The sequence below is a fragment of the Mytilus edulis genome, chromosome 12 (genome assembly GCF_963676685.1).
Source record: "Mytilus edulis chromosome 12, xbMytEdul2.2, whole genome shotgun sequence".
NCBI lineage: Eukaryota > Metazoa > Mollusca > Bivalvia > Mytilida > Mytilidae > Mytilus > Mytilus edulis.
Genome location: NC_092355.1, coordinates 49243786 through 49258127, shown reverse-complemented (window position 1 = coordinate 49258127; position 14342 = coordinate 49243786). Strand labels below are relative to the sequence as shown.

At 30.4% G+C, this 14342-nt stretch overlaps 1 long non-coding RNA gene across 1 annotated transcript; it reads left to right on the top strand.

Annotated features, from left to right (window-relative positions):
- The first annotated feature begins 172 nt into the window (after positions 1–172).
- Positions 173–2685, top strand: LOC139498709 (uncharacterized). Its single transcript, XR_011657992.1, has 3 exons — positions 173–706; positions 1447–1515; positions 2281–2685. It is a non-coding gene; the product is annotated as an uncharacterized lncRNA (long non-coding RNA).
- Positions 2686–14342: the final 11657 nt, after the last annotated feature.

The window sequence follows — 14342 nt, the reverse complement described above, 5'->3', positions numbered from 1 at the left end:
GAATTAGACCTTTACAGAGGGACAGATATCCTTAAATTCTTTTTTTTAAACAACAAATTTCATTAAATTAGTAGTTGTATTTACCTGTCATTATCGATGTTTTGGCTACTGGGCTGGACATAGGGACGTAAATAACTCACTTGCATTGAGTAAGTTCTGCTCTGATATTTCATAAATGGGACAATACCCCTAATGCGCCTTGAAATGAGGAACACAAAAGTCACGTGTAAACAAAAAATCTCTGTGTAGTGATATTTGACACATTTCTATGATAAACAAATGACTGAGCTGAACCATTAGTGTTAATTTAGAAAGTAGGGGAACACAGAATAAATGTGTAAAAACCATGGAGCTATTAAATGTGTTCAAAGTATTAAAATTTCAAAGAACTTATTGTGTTAAAAATGGGATTTTTTACCATGAGGAGCCACATCGCAAAAGGATTCTCGGGGTTTGCTAAATTACGGAAAAATGAATCACACTTCGTACCCCGAAAATTTAACCACATATGTAAAAATGTCTCAGCTTCGAAACAAGCCATCATACATATACAAGTTTACGATATGGGCTGAGCAACAGAAGAAAACGTTACCATTACGGCCTATGGAGAAACAATTGCGCATATTGCCCCATCTTCTAAGACAAGATCCAGAGATATCTTAAGATAATTTCACCTTGTACACCACAGAAAATAGTGAAAATGATGGTTAGTAGTTTTTTATTTATACCTAGTTATCATAAATGATTTAAGATAAATATTATTGATAAAGAACAGCAAAAATTCAATGAATTTTTCGCTTTTAAAATCGTTACTGGCACGGGGCTGAACACTTTTTTTAGGCACAATCATAACTTTGTTTACCCCGAGAGATCCGAAAGGAATTGTTTATTCAATTGAAAAAGGCAGGAAAACTTACATGTAATATGAATTAATTGTAAGAAAACATGACACAATATAGTCTTTGTTATGTAATTATCACTCTGGTCTGCAGGAATAGCTGATAATCAAGGGAGATAACACACTTCACACGAGTAAAGTGAGATACATCATCACATGCTTTTATACAATGATTTGACCCTGGTCAGTAGATATCATATGCAAATAAACAGAAAAAAACCTTGTACATGTATTAAGAAAATCATGTATTACTATTGTTAATGCACACGAGCAAACACAAGATATTGTCATTTCTCAGTGAAAAAGGGGGAGGGCCAACCCTCTTGAAAACAATATTGCTATTCAACTACATGTATTAAGCTAGTTAGCTACTACCCGTTGCTTCTAATATAAACAGTTTAAATGAAGGTGGCTAAGCCACAAGGGAGAGGCATTTTTCTTTCTTTGTGATAAAACTTTCAAGAATTAGATTTTTCTCTCTCGATAATACTTATGTACTTAAATTAAATGATAACACAGCCTGAGTAAAAAATTTTGTCTTATTTCAGTTCCAGACATATCATTACTATTAAACATGAGATGGCAAACTAAAGGTTTTAAAAAGTCCTGAATAACTGGTAAGCATTTTGATTTATTAGGTAAGCTCTAAATTATTTATTTATGGTATTTGTGCAAATGAAATTACAGTCGGTATGTTATAAATATGCTTATATGAAAACTGTTGCTATGGTTTTGCTATTAAATGAAAAGGCTTGGTTACTGATCTTTTCGACTCAACATTTCGAGTTAAATCTTGCGGCAACTGATTCTCATGTAACACTGCAAACTCTATTTAGCACTATTTTGATCTGTCGTTATTTAATGACGCCATAATACGTGTCATGTCACAATGTTTCCTATAATACCTCATGTGGATTTCTCACTGACAAAGGGTTTTCACTAAAATACATGTAAAAAGCCTTTTTTTTCTCAAATAGAATTATGTGAATGGACAAGTTTTGAAAATTTGCACTTCATTGCACTCTAATTACATAATAAGAATGACTTTCCCAGTAGTTTTGAGGGGTTTTCATAGTATTATATACCAGATGTCTACTAGTAAGAATAGTTATTTTGGTGGTTTTTTTTTTTATGAAATCTACATTTTTGCATAATTTCTCTGTCAAAATGCACTTTAAGACACAGGAAAATGTTATGGAATGCTTTAACAGGGTCTGTATATTGTAATTTAAGGTTATCATCAGAAGTTTTGTCCTTGTTTTGACTAGTAAAGGTATACTGGAAGAAATTAATTATACATACACGTTGTATTAAAAATAAATGAATATAGCGATAAAAGTGTCATTGCCATATAGTGCTGAAACGACTTTATTTTTTTTCAGAAATGGACAAAAATACACAGATTTATTCAGAATGTCATACCGATGAAGATCACCTAAAAATATTTGGATAAATCAGAACTATGGATTTCAATATGGGACAATACCCCTAATGCGCCTTGAAATGAGGAACACAAAAGTCACGTGTAAACAAAAAATCTCTGTGTAGTGATATTTGACACATTTCTATGATAAACAAATGACTGAGCTGAACCATTAGTGTTAATTTAGAAAGTAGGGGAACACAGAATAAATGTGTAAAAACCATGGAGCTATTAAATGTGTTCAAAGTATTAAAATTTCAAAGAACTTATTGTGTTAAAAATGGGATTTTTTACCATGAGGAGCCACATCGCAAAAGGATTCTCGGGGTTTGCTAAATTACGGAAAAATGAATCACACTTCGTACCCCGAAAATTTAACCACATATGTAAAAATGTCTCAGCTTCGAAACAAGCCATCATACATATACAAGTTTACGATATGGGCTGAGCAACAGAAGAAAACGTTACCATTACGGCCTATGGAGAAACAATTGCGCATATTGCCCCAAATGTGTTATACCATAAAGTCTTGTGAGCTTCTTTTGTAAAAAATAAAAAGAGATGGAAGACACCAAAGGGTAAAACAACCCATCACAAGTCGAAATTAAGAGTGAAGTACAAAAGCATAGCAAAAAGCGGAAAAAAACGGCGAAAAGACAAAAGTCTTTAAAACACACTTTAAGAGACTTAGAGAGGGTTTTAGCTGTCAAATTGATGTTCACCGATTTGACTCAAATTCTCACGTTTGATTTATAACATACCAAAACGAATATCCAAATTACAATAAGTCTGAAATAAACAGTTAGGAAAGTATGTACTCAATAATATATATCAGAGGTTGGTGCATATTTTAGTCTAGACGTTATCTTAGTTACTATTGAGATGACCTCCGAATACCGCCGATGCACACATTACCCAATATAAGCCCACAAAATATATAACGAAATTGCCACCTCGTGCTTTTGGATTATTATAGGCTGATTGATTTCATTTTATTGGTTAAAAATAAGTCATTTACTTTTTAACCTGTATAAGAATGATTTGTTTGTAGAACGAATCGGTCCCCTTGTTTCACGTTCAACATTGACATTATTTTCTTTTTATTGATTGAACCCCACTAATACATGCGTTACCAATCTGTACCTAATGTGTCAAATTGAAGTTCACATGAATACGGATTTAATGAGGCCGATTTATAATTCTTCAGCGAGTTTTCTTTGCTTAATTTTGACAAAACTGTACCAAATTGGCTGCTAAAAACGAATTTTGATTTTCTTATTTCACTTTTATCAATGATGGGTCAAAACTAAATTATATTCTACTTTTTTCATATCTCGTAACTAGTGCCCCTTTGAGACTGACGAATATGAACTCCACCAAAAAACCGAGCTGTAGATCATATGTAGATTTTTTTTCTTGAAATACTTCTAAACGTAACGTTTCTCTTTTCTCATAATGTTGGTGTTAAGTATTTCAATTTCGTCAACAGACCATAGACTCTGAACTTAATTGTGTCCCCTATCGTTTAGTTTGTAGCTTATTGCCTGTGTATGAATAAAGATTCGCGTTACAGTTGATATATAAAAAATCTACAACATCATCTCAAAGAAATAATCCACAATGCATTCAACACAAAAATGGCATACGCTATACATCTATTACTTTGGGATACCATTCGGCTTATTTTGTTAACAGTGAACAAAATGGTAAAACATGCTAAAAAGATGAACAAGTGAACAATATGGTGGAGTTTCTTATTGACAACATATTTGTTAAATTTGGACGTAGAGTTTCTTCAGATACTGACTTGTCAAAAACAAGATCAAAGAAGCCAGCTCATCTAATTTAACAATAATATATATTGATGATGTTCTTTCCATTAAAATATATGCCACATAACTAGAAATTAAAGAAAACAACAAACACAGCTTCCTCAGCCTCGTTTTAGACTTACACCTTGAAATTTACAACAGTCAGAACCAGTATCTATGAAGAGACGATTTTCATTTTGAAAATATCAATTTCCCCTACCATTAGTAGCAATATACCAATTTCACCTGCATATGGGATATATATTTCCCCAAACTTATTTGCTATTCAAGAGTTTGCAGCTGCCACTCAAAGACTTTTTAAAGGTCACCAGTGTTGGACTAAAAATTTGATGAATCAGGGGTATGTTAAAACACCGCTTTCAACCAGGTGTTCCGCTGGGCGCAGCTTTATACGACCGCAGAGGTCGAACCCTGGACAGTTGGGGCAAGTATGGACAAAACATTCAAGCGTGATACAGCTCTGAATTTGGATTGTGATCAAATTTTTGACATTACATGGTGTTTTTTTTTACACAAAACAAATGTCAAGATTTTACAAATCAATTAAAGATTTCTTCTTCAAACTTTTTAAATCTAAAATTAAATAGTTGACACAGAATGAATGTGGTCTAATGAACTTAAAAGTTTTTTTTTGCCTTTGAGCAATTCACTATGCTGTTGAATATTAATCCTCTCAACAAAATGTTTGAAGAAATTTTCTTTTTATTTATGAAATCTGAAATGAGAAAAATTTAAACCCCCCCCCCCCCCCTTTTTCACATCCCCGTTTCCATTTTTCCAAAACTGATATCAATTCAAATTTCTAATGGAGTTTGCAACAATAACTACTCTTTTAAATACATCATAAAATATTAAAATGTAAAATAAAGTGCTTGTTATCACTGAATGGTAAAGATTGGTTGGTAGTAAAAGTGAATATACATTGTTTATTGTATAAAACAATAAAAAAAACTTCATCAGCAACATTTTATATTGGCAAATTTCCAATGAAGTTATTTACATAAAGTTATTGGCAAATAAAATAGAGAAAATGACATCATAGTCATGTCTGGCAAATGTCCAACATACATTATCTAAAAACATTTTAGATAAGATAAGGAAAAAGAGCTTCATCAGCAACATTTTATATTGGCAAATTTCCAATGAAGTTATTTACATAAAGTTATTGGCAAACAAAAATAGAAAATGACATCATAGTCATGTCTGGCAAATTTCCAACATATATTATCAATTACTATTCTATACAAAGAAAGATAACTCCAATTGAAAATTAATTGCTATTACACAATATTGTGCAATTAGATATTTCTTGCTATTGTGCAATACTGTGCAATTGAAAATTTCTTGCTATTGCACAATACTTGATATGGAATCCTGATTTGGACCAACTTGAAAACTGGGCCCATAATCAAAAATCAAAGTACATATTTAGATAAAGCATATCAAATAAGCCCAAGAATTTAATTTTTGTTAAAATCAAACTTAGTTTAATTTTGGACCCTTTGGACCTTAATGTAGACCAATTTGAAAACTGGACCAAAAATTAAGAATCTACATACACAGTTCGATTTGGCATATCAAAGAACCCATTTATTCAATTTTTGATGAAATCAAACAAAGTTTAATTTTGGACCCCCATTTGGACCAACTTGAAAACTAAGCCAATAATTAAAAATCTAAGTACATTTTTAAATTCAGCATATCAAAGAACCCCAAGGATTCAATGTTTGTTAAAATCAAACTAAGTTTAATTTTGGACCCTTTAGACCTTAATGTAGACCAATTTGAAAACGGGACCGAAAATTAAGAATCTACATACATAGTTAGATTCGGCATATCAAAGAACCCCAATTATTCAATTTTTGATGAAATCACACAAAGTTCAATTTTGGGGACCCTTTGGGCCCCTTTTTCCTAAACTATTAGGACCAAAACTCCCAGAATCAAACCCAACCTTCCTTTTATGGTCATAAACCTTGTGTTTAAATTTCATAGATTTCAATTTACTTATACTAAAGTTATGGTGCAAAAATCAAAAATAATGCTTATTTGGGCACCTTTTTGGCCCCGAATTCATAAACTGTTGTGACCTCAACTCCAAAAATCAATCCCAACCTTCCTTTTGTGGTCATAAACCTTGTGTTAAAATTTCATTGATTTCTATTTACTTATACTAAAGTTATTGTGCGAAAACAAAGAATAATGCTTATTTGGGCCCTTTTTTAGCCCTTAATTCCTAAACTGTTGGAACCAAAACTCCCAAAATCAATCCCAACCTTCCTTTTGTGGTCATAAACCTTGTCAAAATTTCATAGATTTCTATTCACTTAAACTAAAGTTATAGTGCGAAAACCAAGAAAATGCTTATTTGGGCCCTTTTTGGCCCTTAATTCCTAAAATGTTGGGACCAAAACTCCCAAAATCAATCCCAACCTTCCTTTTGTGGTCATAAACCTTGTGTTAAAATTTCATTGATTTCTATTCACTTTTACTAAAGTTAGAGTGCGAAAACTAAAAGTATTCGGACTACGACGCCAACGTGATAGCAATATACGACCAAAAAATTAAAATTTTTGCGGTCATATAAAAACAGTTCATCAGAAGGTAGGTACCAAGACCAGGTTGATAAATATTCCGCATCAACTTCACAAATACAAGATTGTCTTGATGTATAGATTCTGGGTACTGACCTTGCTTATTATCTTAATAACGTGTTGTAGTAGTCTTTTATGTCTTTATGAATAGTTTATAGTACTTTTACTTTTTAGTCTGCTTTGATTATATCCATTTGACGTGGCTCTGTACTTTTAACATTCCGTCATTGTGTTATGGTAAATATTCTTGTTTTTCATTTTTGCTAATGTGCCTGTGTGTATAAGAGTTTTTGTGTTTCTTTGTTATATTTCACGTGGCTCTGTACGAAGATATCTGGTCATTTTGTTAGTATGCTATGGTAAATTCTAGTAATCTTGTCTTTCATTTTTACTAATGAGCTTTTTTTCATAAGCCCCTTCGTCTTGTATTTGTTACATATTTCTTTCTTTTTAAATTGAATGAGTTACAATGTAGACTGCTGTACCCCAATTTTTGACATTTTTACCTATTATGTCCGTTTTCACACAGCATTGATAATATAATAGAATTTATGTGACCGTCAAACAAGTGAGAGGTTTAGCTAGCTATAAAACTAGGTTTGATATATCATGATTTTGATTTCTAATCGACTGCAATGCATTGATGTCTGGATGCCATTAAATCAACATAAAATGTTCAACCCCTGTATTAATCATGCCATCTGAACTGTCAATAAAGCTCAACTACCCAATTTATTTAGACTTTTTTATTCATTTAATTGCAAAACACAAGGTTTTAGTAGATGATGAAAATTCATGAGTTTTTTTAGCAATGATTTCTGTACATGATTTACAGACAAAAGCATGAACCTCAACTACATGACTACAAAACAAGCGTACAAAGTAGCATACTGTACAATGTATAAAAAATAACCCGAATATACAACTTAATGGGAGAACTAGTAAGTATATAATACATCAAATCTGATGTATCTCGTTTAATATGACCAAAACAGAAATTATCACAAATATCAACTGTATTCTATTTACTGGTAATTTGCATTTTAAATTAGTACTGTTTATATTATTATCAACAATGTAATATTTTGTAATTGAATTGAAAGAATATTTTAAATAGATAAGTCCCCAAGATATAGGTGATTTGTCTTAAGTATCTTCCCTTAAACTAATACTCTATTTTCGATCAAATTTAAAACAATGGTTTAGTTTAGATAACTTAATACAAGGAGACCCGAGCGATGTTCCAAATAAAACTGATATGTAGGAAAATATTCACATATTTACAAATTTATGAATGGAGAATCAACAAAGATTTTATCAAAAGGAAGAAAATATACACAATGAAAACTATTTTGTAACCTTGTTTTGCCAGTCAGTATAAAAGATCTTTACACAAATCTACAAAAATTCTGTACAATGTACAAAATGGGTAAACGCCCGGTTTTCCCCATTGGGTTCATATACAATATTGACAAAAATGAAAGCACTGACATAGTTGTTCCACTTCACTGAATGTACATAATAATGATGGCTTATAGACATATATATAATTCTCTGACTACTATTTTTACAATATAAAATATACTGAGCTATACATTGCAAATGTTTGTACACAGATGGCTAAATATACAAGATATATATATATGTACTATGCTACCCTGATAAGCAAAGAATGAGAGGAAAGGTTTCCTTTGAATGTACATACCCCAATAAGCATAAGTATTACCTCAACAAAAATTTCATATTTTATACCCTGATGTAAAATTGCCTATTATAAGCATTTTAAAATGTTCTGATATTAACATTAGTTGTTCTTAATTTAAATGAAAGTTTCTCGAGATACAAAATCAATCCCTATATAATATAAACAGCTTGGATACTTAAAATTAAGGAGACCACATTCCACTTTTGTCCCTCTATAATCCAAAACCAATTACATTTCAATGGACTCAAAATCCCATAAGTGTAATTTGTATTTGTAGACAATATCTAAAAATATCAATATTCCTCTAGAACAGAAAATAAAGAGGAATGAATATATATGAATAAAGAAAAAGAAGCAAATGGCAAAATATACAACATCCTAAAATACTACACATCTACTGTACAATATAAAGTGAACATTCCATGTACTAAATTACTTATTGGACCCATTAATTTGTTGACAACTAAAGTGATGATGACAATGATATCTGGCAAAAAAACATGAAAATATATACAAAAACTTGCAATGTGAAACAAACTTTGATATACCATCTACAAAACTTGGTGTATAATTTTAACCTAGAATGAGTTTTAAATATGTATAGACACTCTCCAGAAAATCATGCAAGTCAATACTACAAAAGGTGAATAGACAAAAAATATATATTTGGAAACTACTTGATACCTAACATTCACAACTCCAATAACTGAAAATAGATGTGTGACTGCTTAACTTTAAGATATCTTAAAGTTAAGCAGTCACACATCTATTTTGTACAATGATTATCAAAGACCTGATTCTAATGAAAGACCTCGAGTCTGCACAAATTGTCACCCAATTTCATTATTTGAAAACAGATCTTCTCTCTTTAACCCTTCTGATGGTGAGAACTATTTGTCAGGGCTACAACAGAGTCTATTTCACATTGCAAGTAATGTGTACCAAACATGAGATAAAATATAACAACAAAATCCCTAACTTGGTGAACATGCAACCAATTACTTCTAGGAGATAAAAAAAAAACTAAAAAACTTCCGATATAAAATATATTAGATTTCATATCTAATATATCTATGGGTACTGAATCTTCAGCCTTTTTTAATTGACCATTTTTAAGTCTAAAGAATAGTTGGTTATGTCATTCTGCATACTTATATAATAATATGCTTCTATTAGTTATGTTCTGAAAATCACTCATCTGTTTATAAAATCAACTGCTCAAGATCTAACAAGAATATTAATTATAACCTGTTTGAAATGATTCTATCCATCCCGTCCCCTGATATAAACTAGAAATTAATATAAGGCTAAAACAAGCAATGAATCATATCAATTAATATTTATATCTTATTCCACAATGAATAAGAATGGTCTGTTTAAATAAGCATGACTTGTACAACTTAGCAGTATTAGTGTATATGCTTGCAAGCCCTTGCATTGTTTAAATAACTTGGAAAATTTGAAAGATGACTTTTCTCCTACTCTTCATAATAAAGATTGTCACTTGATAAATCAGTCGATAATATTGTCAACAGGCAGTTTTAAATGCAATCTCAAATTTTGTTTTCAATTCTCAAGCACATCATTTATCTCTTTGATGATTTGCGTTAGAATATTACTGAGTGAAGATTGTTTTTAATCAAATTTGCAATGGTCTTGTGTAATCGCCTTTAATCAGGTCACGTTCATATAAAAGTAGTCTACCTTTCTAGCGTCCTCCCTCTGTAAGTCAAACAGACAGTCCATCCCATCCCCCCCTTTTAAGTCGCAATTAACAAAATTCATACATTTTGTTAAAAATATTTTTCTGTACACATTGTAAAACTTCTATGGTCCTTATGGGAATGAAGGCACATTAGAACTGTATTAATAGGGGTTTGAAATTGGATTATCTAAGATCAGTAAGCCAATCAAGAGATAAAATTGAGAATGGAAATGGGGAATGTGCCAAAGAGACAACAACCCGACCATAGAAAAAAACGACGACATGTTCTATTGCCAAATCAAAGAATATGACAATTTTCAAATCCTACAAAAATAATTATCCAAGACTTGCTCAAAACCTGGGACCTTTAGTTGCAGCATTCTATTTTAATTGTTCCATGAAGATAAATTCAAGAAAATTAATGTTTCTTAATATTTTCAAGTTAATTCCATTGCACAAGTATCGGTAGATGTATTTGAAAATTAAGATAAAATATGAAAAACGAAATATTTCCAGTGCAAGTAAAATTGATTAGAAAAAAATATAGATCCGATAATCCAACACTGAAATCCCTATTAATACATCTTATGTTTCCTTGTAAGTTTTCATTGGGTGCCATTACGATTCTGATATCAGACTCAATGAAAGATGAGTTGTTGAATGAAGAACTAAATATACAAAAACAGAACTACTTACAATCTCTGTACAAACTTCTTATATTACAGGTTTGGTCCTAAATGGTTTGTTTACATGATAATTCTGTACATTATAATGATATTTTAATTACAGGCTACAATGAAGCAAGTGTACATCACAATTATGATATCTAGTCACTTATTAATTTCTGCCTTAAAAAACAACACTCCTATTTATAATTAATATCATTAATCCCCCACACCCCTTTTCCCTACTTGATGCATTTAATAATTTCTTGTTGAGTCCCTACCAATTAAGTATCTTAAGCAAACTGTAATCATGCAGTTTCAAATTAAACACGGTCTCCATTTGTTTATAAAATTCCCTTAAGTTTTTTTTTAAGTCTTGTTTGTATATCAACAGTTGATTATAGAGTTTTGAAAACCAGTATCCATATATCAGTTGCCATATTAAAATCTGTTAATGTTATTGTGCATAAATCTACACTCACTTAATATCAGTCAATTGAAGACCAGCAACCTAGAACTATGATGTACACTAGCTTCAACTGCAACCAAAATCATAGAAAATACTGTTGAAAACAGTCCTTTTTTTGACAGCTATGAGTTATATATTACAAAACTTTGTACAAACTATCTGTAGATGACAATGTATCACATGTATATGTAGCACTCTTGGTAACTTTGTACAAGGCAGCAGGATTAAACTCTGTACACTATAGACAATACTCTGGTTGTTTCATGTTCGACAATAAGATCCCGTAATAAATTTTGCCTTCATCAAATCTTTTACACAGATACTTTAAGCTTAACTTTTGGGAAACTACAAATTAACTAATTCATTAATTTGGAAAAAAAATATGCCGAGTCAAGGTAAATAAATCAAAAGTGGTCTAGAAAGATCCTTTGCTAAATTTATATATAAAATAAAATCAATTCTTGAAGGTAAAACACCATTTTCAAAACACTTTCCATGAAACAAAAATTTCCCACTAAAACAAAACCATTTACAAACGTTATAACAACTTCACAGCCTTTCCAGTACAACATGCAGTAACAACCAGCAGTACTGCTATAATGTTCTATACACAACCAATATCTACACAATTCATTCATTATGCTAATTAGGAATGCTTTAAAATCATACCATACATAATTTTGTTTTGAATACTGAAATGTTCAATTGTCAAAGTTTCTTTTCTTCCGTCTCCATCCAACCTATCATCATTTTTTCTTCTTTCTAAATTAAATTTCAAAGTATTTGAAGGTTAACTGCATTTCAAAGAATTTGAAATATTTCTTTTGAAAGTATCGATTTTTTTTATTTAAAAAAAAAATATATATCAATCACAAAATTCAAATTTTTGTATGCCAATAAATATTTTAAGTAATGTATGCTATCTTACCACATCTTTATATTTTTATATTACCTAGTGAAAAATATAGTTTTACCATTGATAAATACTGTGTTTTAGAATTCTTTATATAACATTTTTTTTAATTTTCTACAGAAGAAACTCTGACAACTTGCCATTTCAGCGATCACCGGTGGGAATAATTTTAACTTTTAGCCCTGAAGTCAACATTTGTGTACAGTAATATATAATGCATGTCTGAATATATGATCTACTATTTAGTTTAGCTATCCTTAATTTAATTTTTCTATATGATGGCAAATAAATTCAATATTTAATTACAGCATTAAAACCTTTTTGAGACATACCCTCACTTCTGTTAAAACTGGTTACCAATATAACTGAACAAAGGGGACAAACCCAGTAAGCACCATTGATTACCTCATCTGTACAATGACTATATCTTTACAATATTCTCATATATTACAGCTTTTGTCAAATATTGACAAAGAAATAGGAATGATTTTGTTTTAAAAATCCTACAAGTAATTAAATCTTGAGAAATATACATTTTCCATTATCATAACTCTTTCTATTTTACATTGAAATGAAAATACATTATGCAAGTATTTATGATAATTATTCCCTCTTATCAAATAATATACACTACTTCCATTGGTTTGGAAAAGGTTATAATTAAAATGTATTGTTATTTTGTTATTATATGATATTTGTCAAAATATTTTCAAAATTAAAAAAAATGTATAAAAATTCCGACATTTTTTTCAGGAATATAATCACAAAATCAGAAATATAATCATATCTAAAATATATATAGCAATAAATAAAATGACTTCAAATGGAATCAATAGTATGATATCATGGCCATAGAAAATCATCAAACCAAACAGAAGTAACAGACATTATTTGATAAGGGGAAATAAACCTTAATGATAGGCACTTGTATTATTTACATAGGAAATATGATACACTTCTGTATCTTTACAGCTATGTTACATTTGTAATAAAAACAAACTTTATAAAGTAATATATCTGAGGAAAATTCTTGCAATAAAAATTTGCATATTTCTTCAAATCTGATGATACACATTTTGAAAACTTCACTGAAAGTGAACACAGTATTTATTTACAAAAGTAGCCACTCATTTCATGTTAGGGGAGAGTATTTTATTCAATAACTCACTATTACAACCTGGGATATTTACAGCTCATCTTTTTTTTCTTTTCCATGACATAGGGGTATTTATATAAGATATCTCTGCAGCTCAAGGCTAAAATTCTTCTTTAAATTTTCTCTCTCTCTAACTGTGTGTTCATATATGACATATATATTTGTTGAATTTGGACTCCCAACTTAGGATTCTATAAGACCCTGGCTATTAATGAACTTATCAGCAACAAAATATCAAAACCATGAACTAACAAAAACCAAGGCATTAGAGTCATTAGATTATATGCAACCCTTATTCTTAGGCAGCAATATGTATCTTAGATTTAGTTCATAACATATTAAAGAATTTTATCACCAGATTAGAAGAAATACACAAACATTATTCCCATTGCAATTTGGAATGAATGCTGCTTTTAATGGAAGATATTTACACTGATTACATTGCACGTTTTGTTTATCTAAAAATTTTGTACAAAACTTTTTTTCAAATTTACAAAGTTGACTTGACTTTTATTATACATTCTTTTAGAGTTACTAAAATTTACATGGTTCCAGTGAAAATATTTACATATATACCTACAAAAATGTTCACAACTGAAAGACTTTTAGTTTTCTTATTTTGATACAAATTTTTGTACAGACTATTAACTTTTTTACAGTGCCTATATAGAGAGATATCAAATTTGTACATTGCTTTGCCATATTGAATACTATTGTTTATGAAAAATACGATAAAAACACTGCATACAACATTTTCTTATATCTACATAATCAGCTATAGAAAGTCATAGAATTAACAACTATCAATTACATTTAGTTAACTGGATTTGCAGATCAGATTTTTTGATCGACTGCAAAACTGTAGTTATCCAACAGAGCAAAAGTCCAGTTTCGGGGAGTCAAAAAAAAGCTATTGCCTTCAAACTTTGATTAACTAATTTTTGTTAACCAATGCTGTGATTAAAGAGATCAATCTACAGAC